The sequence below is a fragment of the Equus asinus genome, chromosome 4 (genome assembly GCF_041296235.1).
Source record: "Equus asinus isolate D_3611 breed Donkey chromosome 4, EquAss-T2T_v2, whole genome shotgun sequence".
Lineage (NCBI taxonomy): Eukaryota > Metazoa > Chordata > Mammalia > Perissodactyla > Equidae > Equus > Equus asinus.
This window is the reverse complement of record NC_091793.1, coordinates 60,823,317-60,837,693: the sequence shown is the minus strand read 5'-3', so window position 1 is coordinate 60,837,693 and position 14,377 is coordinate 60,823,317. Positions and strand designations below refer to the sequence as shown.

General features: G+C 40.1%; 1 non-coding gene across 1 annotated transcript; it reads left to right on the top strand.

Annotated features, from left to right (window-relative positions):
- The first annotated feature begins 14,273 nt into the window (after positions 1-14,273).
- LOC123285391 (U6 spliceosomal RNA) lies at positions 14,274-14,377 on the top strand. Its single transcript, XR_006527141.1, has one exon. It is a non-coding gene; the product is annotated as a U6 spliceosomal RNA (small nuclear RNA).

Sequence of the window (14,377 nt, the reverse complement as noted above, 5' to 3'; positions counted from 1 at the left end):
AGTGGTGTTTCCAACTTTTGCTTACAAAAGCTTTGTTTATTTGTCAATTTATTCACTGGTAAGTAACGATTAGTTTGCCCATTGCCAAATTGGAGGCAGTGGATTTGTAGAGTTTAATTTTAATCTTAACATAAGTCACAGCTGTGAAATGTGGGAGAATCTTATCTGCAATTAGCAAGTATGAGACTTTCCACTGAGTTTTTATTGTGAATGTTCACACATGTCTCAACCAGATATGCACATAGTAGCCTTGTCCTTGAGTGTTCTGGGCTGGAATAAATTTGTGAACAGGCACTAAACAAAGTTATTCCTAATTTTTTGTTTTCGTATTTTTTCTCCTAGATTATGTATATGTATGAATAGAATAATATTGGATATGAACTTTGTAATGTTTTTACATGATCAAGTGTGCAAGTGTGAAGTATTGTTTCATGATGCCTTTGTCAGTTTTATAGATATGTTTAGGACCGTTAGGTCACAGTGTGAAATGTGTTACTCACTATGTGCCATAGTCTAAATGCTGTTCTAGATGGTTTCATTAAAATGCAGCTCTATGGATAAAGCTTATCTCATGATCAACACTCTGGGGTGTCAGACTTTTTCTTTTTTTTTTGCTACAAGATTGCTGATAGAGATGAAACATTGAGGAAAAAAAAGAATTCCCAGTGAGTAGAGTTTGTTTTCAAGTCATCATTGAGCTATCAGCCTCAGGATACCATGTGGGGTAGGGATTCCTCAGAAACCACATGAAACAAGCATGGACTGCTCCCCCTCAACTCTCTATTTCTGGTCAGAGTAATGAGGATACCATTTTCAGCAGCTGCCTTTACTCCTAGCATGGGGGCCACTTGCCCATCCAACTCTAGGTCCTCCTGGGTTGGTGTATTGGAGGCCACTCGTGTGCATAGGCACAGGGCCACACTTCTTTGTGAATAAACATTAAATGAAGTCACTTCTAATTTTTTGTCTTTGTATTTTATACATATATAGGTGTCTCTGTTGCTGCTCCCTAGCCCAAGACAAAATATACAGTGCACCTGACAATGGGAGTAAGAGCTTGGGGATAGGCGAGTGAGATTTTCTAGGAGGCCATCTTATTTGCTGGAAGGCACACGAATCTTCTAAGTGGACTGACTTTAGTAACACTCCCTGTTTTCCAGCAGTTATCTCTCACCTTCCCCAAATTCTAGGAATTGGAGGGATCTGACCCCTCAAGATCTCAGAGAGCCATTGTCCTGACCTCAGTGATTCTCCATCCCCACATATCAGCTGGATGGATCATCTTCCCCTTTGGAGTAGCCTCTGCTTTTCATGATTGGACAAGTTTCCCTTGGGACAGGCAGTCTGCAGACAGTAACATTTTAGTGACCACACAACCTTTACATTATTCTGTCTCACAAACTTGGAGTGTGACTGACTTCTAACTTATCACCTTCCTCATATATGTAGTGTGCCACTATAAACATTTGTTGACTTGTACTCCTTTCCATCTAGAAAACAAACATTTAAAATCCAACTTTGGGAATTGGTGTCAAGATGGTGGCGGTGGCGTAGGCAGAATCTGAACTCACCTCCTCTCATGAACACAAGCAAGTTACACCAATTCTTGGAACAATTACCCCTGAGAGAGAACTGAAAACTGGATAAAAAGAACCCCTGCAACAAGGGACAGTGCTGACTGATGTGGAAGAGGCAGAAATTCCTTTCTGGAGAGAAAAAAGCCACCTTCATGAGCTGCAGAGCTTCACAGCTGGCCAGGAGCAAGCCTAAGGTATGCAGCCTTCCCTGGAGGAGTGGTGGACCTGAGCAGGGGAGCGTTGCCACTATAAGCATCCTTCAGAATCAGCACAACTGAGACAAGTGTCATAATATCCAGCTTTGCTGGCTATTAACTACAATGGGGAATACCCCTAGAAAAGCTATCAGACATAAGTGAAAAAAAGCCAGCTCTTAAAGGGCCCATGCACAAATTCACTGGCTTCAGAAAGCAATCTAAAATCACCAGAAAGAAAGGGGCACAGTCTTTTGGTGAAAAGACATTCACCTGTTAGGCTCTGGGTGCATCTTGGTGAGAAGTGAGACCTCTCCAGGGACAGAGACATTGGTGGTAGCCATTATTGTGACCTCGTACCGGTGTGCTGACACAGACACTGGCAGACGTGATTGGAGTTCTTCCCCTGGCCTGTTAGCCCACAGTCTGCCCCACCCACTAGAGCACCAATTTAATCCAGCTCAGCCAGGGCTTGTAGCCTGAGCTAGGGACTGGCCCCAAGGAACAGCAAGCATTTGGGCAACTTTTCAGCCTGCACAGACTGAGTGCCTGGATCTTCTACAGCCAGGTGAGTGGGTCCACCTCTATGGGGCAGGGCGTGTGTGTGAAGCAGGTGGAGAGTGTGGGGCATTGGTGGAGTGTGTGGGGGCCTCTACAGTGGGGCAACTGGGTCTGCTCCAGGGGGTCAGGATGTGTGCACGGGCCAGGCCTATGTTGATGCTCTGTGTGGTCCTATTGGCTGTGGGGCTTATCAGCTTCGGAAGACTTGTTCTTCTCAAACAACCACTTAGGAGATCAGCCCCACCTTGTGTGCTCAGGAGATCAGCCCTGAAACAATTGTGTGCTCCTGTGCCTGGGGCCAGCACTACTCAGCTGCAATCCTAAGAGAGCTCAACAGCCTTGCAGGCCAGAGGCCTACAGCAATTGTAAGCCCCTGAGCCTAGCAACCAGCCATGCTGGGGGCCTACTCACTAAACAGAAAAACTGCAACAGGAATGTGTTATTAGACCTTGAAGCCAACTGTGCTGGGGCTCCCCATGCTTGATAAAGTGACTGAAGGGTTCATAGCAGCCAAACACAGGTGAGCAATACAGCCAGCCAGCCAGGGGGACAGCCTAGCCTTCCTGTACAGCTGCAACAAGAGCAGCCCTGACACAACAGAAGGACAGACGTAGCCCACACAAGGGTCACTCTTGGAACATTTGGAACTGGTGATGAGAGAGAAGCACACTGCTGGGCATCATAAGGCATCTCTTACATAAGGCTACTTCTCCAAGATCAGGAGATGTAGCTGACCCACCTAGTACATAAACATAAGCACAGAGAAAGAGGCAAAATGAGAAGGCAAAGGAATACATTCCAAGCAAAAGAATAGGACAAAACCCCAGAAAAAGAACTAAATGAAACAGAAATAAACAATATACCTGACAAAGAGTTCAAATGAAAACTCATAAAGATGCTCACTGATCTTGGGAGAAGAATGAATGAACTCAATGAGAATGTCAACAAAGAATTGAGAAGAACCAATCAGAAATGAAGAATAAAATACTGGAAATGAAAAATTCACTAGAGGGACTCAATAGCAGAGTAGATGATACAGAGGAATGGATCTGCAAGCTGGATGAAAGACTAGAGGAAATCACCTAAGCTGATCAGATAAAAGTAAAAAGAATTACAAAGAATGAGAACAGTCTAAGGGAACTCTGGGACAACATTAAGCACACTAACATTCATATTATAGGTGTCCCAGAAGGGGAAGAGAGAGACAAAGTGGCACAGAAACTATTTGAAGAAATAATAGCTGAAAACTTTCCTAACCTAAGGAAGGAAACAGACATCCAGGTACAGGAAGCACAGAGAGCACCAAACAAGATAAACCCAGAGAGGCCCACACCAAGACACATTATAATTAAAATGTTAAAAATTAAAGATAAAGAGAGAATCCTAAAAGCTGCAAAGCAATAAGTAACACACATAGGAAACCCCATAAGGGTATCAGCAGACTTCTCAGCAGAATCCTTGCAGGCTAGAAGGGAGTGGCATGATATATTTAAAGTGCTGAAAGGAAAAAACCCACAGCCAAGAATGCTGTAGCTGGCAAGGTGATCATTCCGAATGGAAGGTGAGATAAAGAGTTTCCCACACAAGGAAAAATTAGAGTTCGTTACCAAGAAGCCAGTCTTACAAGAAATGCTAAAAGGATTTATTTAAGTGGGAAAGAGAAGACAACAAATAGGGATAAGAAAATTATCACACACACAAAAAGGCAATAAAATCAGAGTAAACACAAAAATACAGTAAAAGTAGCAAATCAACTACGTATGAAGATAATATGAAGGTCAAAAGCCTTTTGGCTTTAGTACTTTTGTACTAAAATTACCTGTTTCAATGATAAGAGAGTAATGGATATACAGACACAAAATAAGAAGTCAGATATGATATCAAAACTAAAAAATGTGGGAGGAGGGGAGTAAAAGAGTAAGACTTTTAGAAAGAGGTCAAACTAAAGAGACTATCAACTCAATATAGATTGCTATATATTTAGATTATTATATACGAACTTCATGGTAATCACAAATCAGGAACCTATAATAAATACACAAATAATTAAGAGAAAGGAACAAAACATAATACTAAAGAAAGCCATCAAACCACAAGGGAAGAGAACAAGAGAAGAAGAAGAGGAACAGAGATGAACTACTAAACACTCAGAAAAAAAGTAACAAAATGGCATTAGAACATATTTATCAGTAGCTACTTTAAATGTCAATGGACTAAATGCTCCAATCAAAAGGCATAGGGTGGCCAATTGGATAAAAAAAAACCAAGACCCATATATATGCTGCATACAAGAGACACACTTCAGACCTAAAGAGACTCACAAACTGAAAGTGAAGGGATGGAAAAAGATATTCCATGAAAATGGCAAAGAAAAGAAAGCAGAGGTAGCAATACCTATATCAGACAAAATAGACTTTAAAACAAAAACTGTAACAAGAGACAAAGACGGGCACTACATAATGATAAAGGGAACAATCCAACAAGAGGATATAACACTTGTAAATATCTACACACCCAACATAGGAGCACCTAAATATAAAAAGCAATTATTAACAGACATAAAAGGAGAAATAGACAGTAACACAATAATAGTAGGGGACTTTAACACTCCACTTACACCAATGGATAGATCATCCAAACAGAAGATCAATAAGGAAACATTGGCCTTAAATGACACTTCAGATCAGAAGGACTTATCAGATATATACAGAACAGTCCATCCCAAAACCAAAGGGTACGCATTCCTTTCAAATGCACATGGAACATTCTCCAGGACTGATCACATATTAGGCCACAAAACAAGTCTCAATAAATTTAAGAAGATCGAAATAATACCGTACATCTTTTCTGACCACAAAGGTGTGAAACTAGATATCAACTACAAGAAGAATATCAGAAAAGCCACAAAAATGTGAAGATTAAACAAAATGCTACTGAACTACAACTGGGTCAATGAAGAAATCAAAGGAGAAATAAAAAATTTCTTGGAGACAAATGAAAATGAGAATACAACATGCCAAAATCTATGGAATACAACAAAAGCAGTTTTAAGAGGGATGTTTATAGCAATTCAGGCCTACCTCAACAAACAAGAAAAATCTCAAATAAACAATCTAACAGTGAACCTAAAGGAACTGGAAAAAGAAGAACAAAACTCAAAATCAGCAGAAGGAAGGAAATAGTAAAAATCAGAGAAGAAATAAATGAAATAGAGACTAAAAAACAATAGAAAAACTTCAATGAAACCAAGAGTTTGTTCTTTGAAAAGATAAACATAATTGACAAACCTTTAGCTACACTCACCAAGAAAGGGAGATGGCTCAAATAAATAAAATCAGAAATGAAAGAGGAGAAATTATAATGGACACTTCAAAAAATACAAAAGATTATAAGAGAATACTACAAAAAACTGTATGCCAACAAGTTGGATAATCCAGAAGAAATGGATAAATTCTTAGAATCATACAACCTTCCAAAACCAAATCAAGAAGAAAGAGAGAATTTGAATCACCAGTAAGGAGCTGAAACAGTAATCAAAAACCTCCCCCTAAAACATGTCCAGGACCAGATGGCTTCCCTGCTGAATTCTACCAAACATTCAAAGAAGACATAATACTTATTCTTAAACTTTTCCAAAAAATTGAAGAGGAGGGGAGGTTTCCTAACTCATTCTACGAAGCCAACATTACCCTGATACCAAAACCAGACAGGGACAACACAAAAAAAGAAAATTACAGGCCAATATCACTGATGAGCATCGATGCAAAAATCCTCAACAAAATACTAGCAAATCAAATACAACAATACATTCAAAAGATCATACACCATGATCAAGTGGGATTCATTCCAGGGATGCAGGGATGGCTCAACCTCTGCAAATCAATCAATGTGATACATCTCATTAACAAAATGAAGAACAAAAATCACTTGGTCATCTGAATAGATGCAGAGAAAGCATTTGACAAGATAGAGCATTCATGTATGATAAAAACTCGGAATAAAATGGGTAGAGAAGGAAAGTACCTCAACATGATAAAGGCCATATATGACAAACCCATAGCTAATTTCGTTCTCAATGGAGAAAAACTGAAAGCCATCCCTCTAAGAACAGGAACCAGGCAAGGATGCCCACTTTCACCACTGTTATTTAACATAGTATTGGAAGTCCTAGCCAGAGCAATCAGGTGAGAAAAAGAAATAAAAGGGATCCAAATTGGAAAGAAGAAGTGAAACTGTCACTTTTTGCAGATGACATGATTTTTTATATAGAAAACTCTAAAGAATCCATTAAAAAACTTTTAGAAATAATAAATGAATACAGTAAAGTTGCAGGATACAAAGTCAACATACAAAAATCAGTTGCATTTCTATACACTAACAACGAGATAGCATAAAGAGAAATTAAGAATACAATCCCATTTACAATGGCAACAAAAAGAATAAAATACCTAGGAAAAAACTTAGCCAAAGAGGGGAAGGTCTATACACTGAAAGCTATAAAACACTGTTGAAAAAACTTGAGGAAGACAAAGAAATGAAAAGATATTCTATGTTCTTTATTTGACGACTTACTATAATTAAAATGTCCATACTTCCTACAGCAAGCTACAGATTCAATGCAATCCTTATCAAAGTTCCAGTGACATTTTTCACAGAAATAGAACAAAGAATCCTAAAATTTACATGGAATAGGAAAAGATCCTATTCAGGAATCTTTAGCCAAAGGAATCCTTAGCCAAAGGAATCTTTAGAAAAAAGGACAAAGCTGGAGATATCACACTCCCTGATTTCAAAATATCCTACAAAGCCACAGTAACCAAAACAGCATGGTACTGGCACAAAAACAGACACACAGATCAATGGCACAGAATCAAAGGCCCAGAAATAAACCTGCATATCTATGGACGGCTAATTTTCAACAAGGGAGCCAAGAACACATGAGGAAGAAAGGAGAGCCTCTTCAATAAATGGTGTTGGGAACATCGGACAGCCACATGCAAAAGAATGAAAGTAGATTATTATCTTACACCAGACACAAAAATTAACTCAAAAGGGATTAAAGACTTGAATGTAAGACCTAGAATCATGAAACTTCTAGAAGAAAACATAGGCAGTATGCTCTTTGACATCGGTCTTAGCAGTATGTTTTCAACCACCATGTCTGACCGGGCAAGAGAGACAATAGAAAAAATAAACAAATGGGACTACACCAAACTAAAAAGCTTCTGCACAGCAAAAGAAACCATTAACAAAATGAAAAGACAACCTAACAATTGGGAGAAAATGTCTGTAGACCATACATCTGATAAGGGGTTAATACCCCAAATATACAAAGAACTCATACAGCTCAACAACGACAAAACTAACAACCCAATTAAAAAACGGGCAAAAGTTCTGAACAGACATTTCTCCAAAGAAGACATATGGACGGCCAACAGGCATATGAAAAGATGTTGCACATTATTAACCATCAGGGAAATGCAAATCAAAACTACAATGAGATATCACCTCACTCCCATCAGAATGGCTATAATTATCAAGGCAGGAAACAACAAGTGTTGGAGAGGATGTGGAGATAAAGGAACCTTCATACACTGCTGGTGGGAGTGCAAACTGGTGCAGTCACTATGGGAAACAGTATGGAGATTCCTCAAAAAATTAAGAAAGAAATACCATATGATCCAGCTATCCCACTGCTGGGTATTTATCCCAAGAACATGAAAACATGAATGCATAAAGATACATGCACCCCTATGTTCATTGCAGCATTATTCACAATAGCAAGACTTGGAAGCCACCTAAATGCCCACGGAGGGACGAATGGATAGAGAAGATGTGGTATATACACACAATGGAATACTACCCAGCCATAAGAAACGATAACATCCGGCCATTTGTGACAACATGGATGGACCTTGAGGGTATTATGCTGAGTGAAATAAATCAAAGGGAGAAAATCAAATACTGTATGATCTCCTTCATAAGTAGAAGATAAAAACAACAAACAAACACACAGAAACAGAGATTGGATTGGTGGCTACCAGAGGGGACAGCGGAGGGAGGAGAGCGAAATCGTTGATTAGGCACATGTGTGTGGTGGTGGGTTGTAGTCTTCGGGTGGTGAACATGATTTAATCTACACAGAATTCGAAATATAACAATGCACACCTGAAATTTATATAATACTATAAACAAGTGTTACCACAATAAAAGAAAGAAAAATAAAATCCAACTTTGCTTTCCACAACCAATTTCTTTGGTGATCTCAGATTCTTACAGTTCCTGGCAAGTTTCATATAATACATTCAAGTCTATCCAGAGGCACAGATAGAGCCCCCCCGAGGAGAGAATCCTGTTTTCTGCAGGTTGCTTTGCAGGTTCTACAATATCCCCACCACCAACTTCTTAAAATCCTTCTCGCATTGATATGACTTGGGTTTCCAAGCTCTGGCTCCCTTCAGAGCCTGGCTTCTGGCATTAAGATGCTGTCTGAATGTTGTTCCCCTCTTTCTCTGAGCATAGTCTTTTTTCCTCCTCCCTTTTTCTTTGGTCACTGGTAGTTCAAATGTTCAATTCCTTCTTCTTTTTTTAACCAATGTTACATCACCCTCTAACAATTCAGCAAGGTGGCGGGGCCGCGTGGCACTGGATAGTAGTAGCAAAACAAGTGGTGAGACAGCAAGTGTTGAGAGTTCCGGGGAAAGATGCAGACTAGATTCCCCCAGCAATAAACAGGCGCCTCACCGCGGGAGCATGTGGGCACCACAGTAAATGTGTGCGCATGCTCACCCAGAGAAAGGGGAGTGCGCAAGGGCCAACAAAGGCCTATCACAAAGCAGAGTTGGGGCCAACATAGATCCGGACCATGCCCATGAAGTTCTCTGAAGTGATAAACTGAACAACTGAAAGCCCCCAGGAACTTCAGTTCCTTTTTATAAATAAGTGGAGCCATTATGGGGCCAATCAAGAAAGACTAGAGAATAAGATACTGGACTAAAGACGTAAAGCAAGAATTGATTAGACAAAATAATGCAAATAGCTAAATCTCCCACAGGAAAGACGTGTCAATGTAGTTGTAGATATGTGGTTAGATATTTGTGGTTAACTCATATGGCTATTTTTAGATACTCTGTCTTTATTACGTTTATGAACCTACTTTTGGGCAACTTCGTTTGCCAGAAGTTTCTTCTTTGGGAACTCTGGTAAGGCACTGGTTGGCTTACAAGGTCGGGTGGCCTGGGTCTGACTGTTGGGCCAGCACCCCATTAAGACTTCACTCTCCCATTGGGTCTGCCTGCTCCTGAGCCCCTATTAAGGGAAAAGCACACAGAGTCAACAGTGGCTTTAGTTTTCTGAATGACAAACAGAGTTTAAAACCTGGAGGATGCTATGCTGTGTCTCTCCAGCAGCTCAAGGGTGTTGACTGATCTCATGGCACATTGTTCACCCACAAGCTGACTAAGTGAGAGCAGTGGCAGGGGTGGGGCATCTCCTCAGCTGAGCATGTCCTCAGGGATGAGCGGGGTGCTGTGGCTGGAACCCATCATCCCATGTTGGTTGAGCACTGTCCTGGGGCTAAGAATGCAGCACTGAACTAAATAATGTCCCTGTCCTCCTGGAGTGACATCTAAAGGGGAATGAAGACTATAAACAAATATAGAATGTAAAAAAATGAGGTAGGTGAAGGAGAGAGGAGGTGAGAGTTTGGGGGATGGATTTTAGATGAGGGAGTCAGGAAAGGTCCTCTGAAGATGTGACATGACAGAGAGCTAAGTGAAGAGTAAGGGCAAACCTTGTGGGGAAGGAGGAAAGGGCAATCCAGGAGAGGGGAAAGCCCGGGGGCTGGGCTGTGTGCTCAAGGAATAGGCCTGGTGAGGGTGAGCTCAGCTTGTTATTATTATTATTATTATTTTATTTATTTATTTTTTTTAGGAAGATTAGCCCTGAGCTAACATCTGCTGCCAACCCTCCTCTTTTTTGATGAGGAAGTCTGGCCCTGAGCTAACATCTGTGCCCATCTTCCTCTGCTTTATATGTGGGACGCCTACCATAGCTTGGCTTGACAAGTGGTGCCATGTCCGCACCCAGGATCTGAACCCATAACCCCAGGCCGCCCAAGCGGAACATGCGCACTTAACCGCTACGCCACCGGCCGGCCCCAGCTTGTTATTATTAATTGTTTGATGAGGGGTGGAGTGGTTAGCAGACCGTTTGTAGCTATTGAGCACTTGAAATGACCAAACTGAGATAGGCTATAAATGTAAAGTGCATACTAGATTTCAAACACTTAATTGCCCCCAAAAGTAAAACTTCTTAGCTTTTTTTGTAATTACATGTTTAAATGATAGTGTATTAGATATATTGGGTTAAATAAAATATGTTATTTAATTTCACCTATTTCTTCGTACTTTTTAAATGTGGCTGCTAGGCAATTTAAAATGAGTTATGTGGTTCACATTTCATTTCTATTGGACAGCATTTGTCTATAGACCCGGGTGCTGCTCTTATGTGGTCTGAGTCTTGGACTTCTGGTTTCTGCTCTATAAGGAAAGAATTTGGAAGTCATCTTTCCTGCCCTCATAACAAGAAAAAATGGAATTAATGAAAATTGAGAGAGAATTGAGGTCAGAGGACCAACAGCCACCCCCAAAACTGGAGAGATGGGCAAATGCAGAGAACACAGTTCAGTTTACCTAAGGCAGAAGCCACTGGAACTGGGAGCTGGTAGGGAGACTGAACAGATAATTTGGGTGATTTCCAGAGGCTGAGTCTAGACTCGTTTGAGAGTTAAATACTCCTGGGGGCCCAGAGTAAGGTACAGGGGAGCTCCCACAATTTTATGGGGTTTGCCTTCAGGAACCCCATTGGGTTCTCACAGTGAATATCCTAGAAAAATCCCCTCATATTTGGCCATGGGGAGGGAAAAAGCAACCGTTTTGAAATAAGCCCAGAGAATTCTCCACAACAAAGGCCTCTCACCAAGGAGAAGCCATTAACCATAGCTTTATCTGACTTGGAGGGAGGGAAATTACCCAACTCTATTCCCCTCTAGTCTTCCTGTCTCGTATAAACGGGAAAAGCACTCGTGTAGGTTCCAGCCCAGGGCGCAGGCCTATTAAAAGACCAAGTCCTAATTATAGGATTATAGAGTGCTTTCCCTCCCATCAACCTTACCACCACATCAACAGGGCTCCTGTATAATAACGTAGATTACAGCTGAAAGAATTATAACGCTCTCACTCTATTTAAGAAGCCATTTATAGGGAAACCAAATACAAAAGAGGAGACAAAAACAAGGACACTAGGACAAATTGAGGTCTCTGACGTGGACAGCTATAGCAAACAGTAGCCTAACTCCTACACAGGAAAACAAAACTTCACACCAAGGCCTATTTACCTCAGTTCCTTTTACCCAGTACATCGTGTCTCAGGTTCAAGCAAAAATTACAGGCATATTAAAAGGCAAGAAAAAATTACAATCTGAAGAGACAAAGCATCAGAATCAGACTCACATGTGGCAGAGGTTTTGGAATTATCAGGCTGGGATTTTAAAGTAACTTTGATTAACGTGCTAAAGTCTCTAACAGAAAATTGGACAACATGCAAGAACAAAGGGGTAATGTAATCAGATAGATGGAAACTCTAGAAAAGAGTGAGAAGGTAAACTAGAAGTTAAAAACATGGTAACAGAAACGAAGAATGTCTTTGGGGGGGTCATCAGGAGACAGCCGAGGAAAGAATCAGCGAGCTTGAAGATTTGTCAATAGAAACTTCCCAAAACGAAATGCAAAGAGAAAAAAGAATTTAAAAACTGGAACAGAATATCCAAGAACTGTGGGATAATTACAAAGGGTTTAACATATGCATAATGGGAATACTAGAAAAAGAAAGAGAGAGACGCAGACGAAATATTTGACATAACAATGACTATGAATTTTCCATTATTAATGAAAGAAGCCAAATAGCAAATCCGGGATGCTCAGAGAACATCATGTAGGATAAATAAGAAAAAGTGTGCACTGAGGCATATCGCATTCAAACTGCAGAAGCCAAAGACAAAGAGAGAATCTTGAAAGAACCTAGAGAGAAAAAACACTATCTATGGATGAACAAAGATAAGAATTACATCAGATTTCTTTTCACAAATCATGCAGGCAGGATCACAGTGGAGTGAAATATTCAGTCTTGAAAAACAATCAGCAACATAGAATTTTGTGTACGGTGACATCATCTTTCAAAAGTAAAGGAGAAATAAAGAGTTGCTCAGACAAACAGAAACTGAGGGAATTTGTCTCCAGCAGACTTGCCTTGCAAGAAGCGCTCAAAGAAATTTTTTAGAGAGAAGGAAAATGATATAGTTCAGAAGCTTGGATCTATAGAAAGAAAGGAAGACCATCAGAGAAAGAATAAATGAAGGCAGAAAATAACGTTTATTCATTTTCATTGTGATCTGATCTACTAAATAACTTTCTCCAGAGTCAGAGCAGCAACAGTACTCTGGTTGATTGCTGCATATGGATAAGTAAAATGAATGACAGCCACGCAGCAATGGACAGGAGGGCGGAGCTGGGAGTATTCTGAAGCAGCATGGTGTTATTTGAAAGTGGATGTGGATTAGTTGTAAATGTATGTTACAAACTCTGGGGAATCCACTAAAATTTTTTTGAAAAAGAAGTTTAATTGATATGCTAAGAGAAGACATAAAATTGAACCATATAAAATGCTCATTTAAAACAAGAGATGGCAGAAGAAGAGGGGGAGATTAAGAAAAGAACAAACTCAATGAATAGAAAATAATTTCGAACAGGAAAGGATGAACAAACTGTGCTACATCCATACGTGGAATATTCTTCAGCAATAAAAGGAAATGAGTGCTCAAGCCATGAAAAGACATGGAGTAAACTTAAATGAATAAGCTAATGAAACGCGTCAGTCTGAAGGCTACATACGGTATCATTCCAACTACATGACATTTTGGAAAAGGCAAAACTATAGAGATGGCATCTTAGTCCATTCAGGCTACTGTAAAGAATACCATAGTCTGGTGGCTCATAAACAGCATAAGTTTATTTTTGCTGTTCTGGAGGCTGGGAAGTCCAAGGTCAAGATTCCGGTAGATTTGATGTCTGCTGAGGGCCAGCTTCCTGCTCTAGGGTTGGTTGGCTGTCATCTCTCTGTGTCGTCACAGTGGAAGGTGAGGGAGCTCTCTGGAGTCTTTTATAAAGGCATTAATTCCATTCATGAGAGCTTCTCTCATGACCTAAGCACTTACCAAAGGCCCTACCTCCAAATGTCGTTACACTGGGGATTAGGTTTCAACATATGAATTTGGGGGAGGAACACAAACATTCAGTCTATAGCAGAGACTGAAAAGTTCAGTGGTTGCCCGGGTTTCGGGGGAGAGGTGAGTAGGTGGAGCACAGGGGATTGTCAGAATGGTGAAACCATTCTGGATGAGACTCTAATGGTGGTTATATGTGTTTATGCATTTGTGAAAGCCCATAAAACTGCCCAGTGCTAAGAGCAAACCCTGATGTAAACTACGGACTTTAGTTAATAGTAATATGTGAATATTACTTCCACAATACTGAGTTTTGAGTGTCCTGTATATATCTTAGTTACAAGTCCTTTGTCAGAAATATGGTTTGGAAATTATTCCATTGTATGGATATAACCCTAATGTACCACACTAATGCAAGATGTTAATAATAGGAGAAACCGTATTGGGTGTTGGGGTGCGATGGACATATGGAATTGTATTACTACCTGCTCAATTATTCTGTAAAATTAAAACTGTACTAACAATAAGGTATATTAATTATTTTTAAAAGTCTGAGTCTCATTTTTCCTCACTTTACAATGAGGATAGGATTAAGCTATCTCTTATATTCCTTCCATCTTTAACATTTATGATTTTCTTCTTTTAAATATATGTACTTTAGTGCTTGCTTCCACAGCACATATACTAACATTGGAACAATACAGAGATCAGCGTAGCCCCTGGGCAAGGATGACATGAAAACTGGTGAAGTATCCAATGTTATA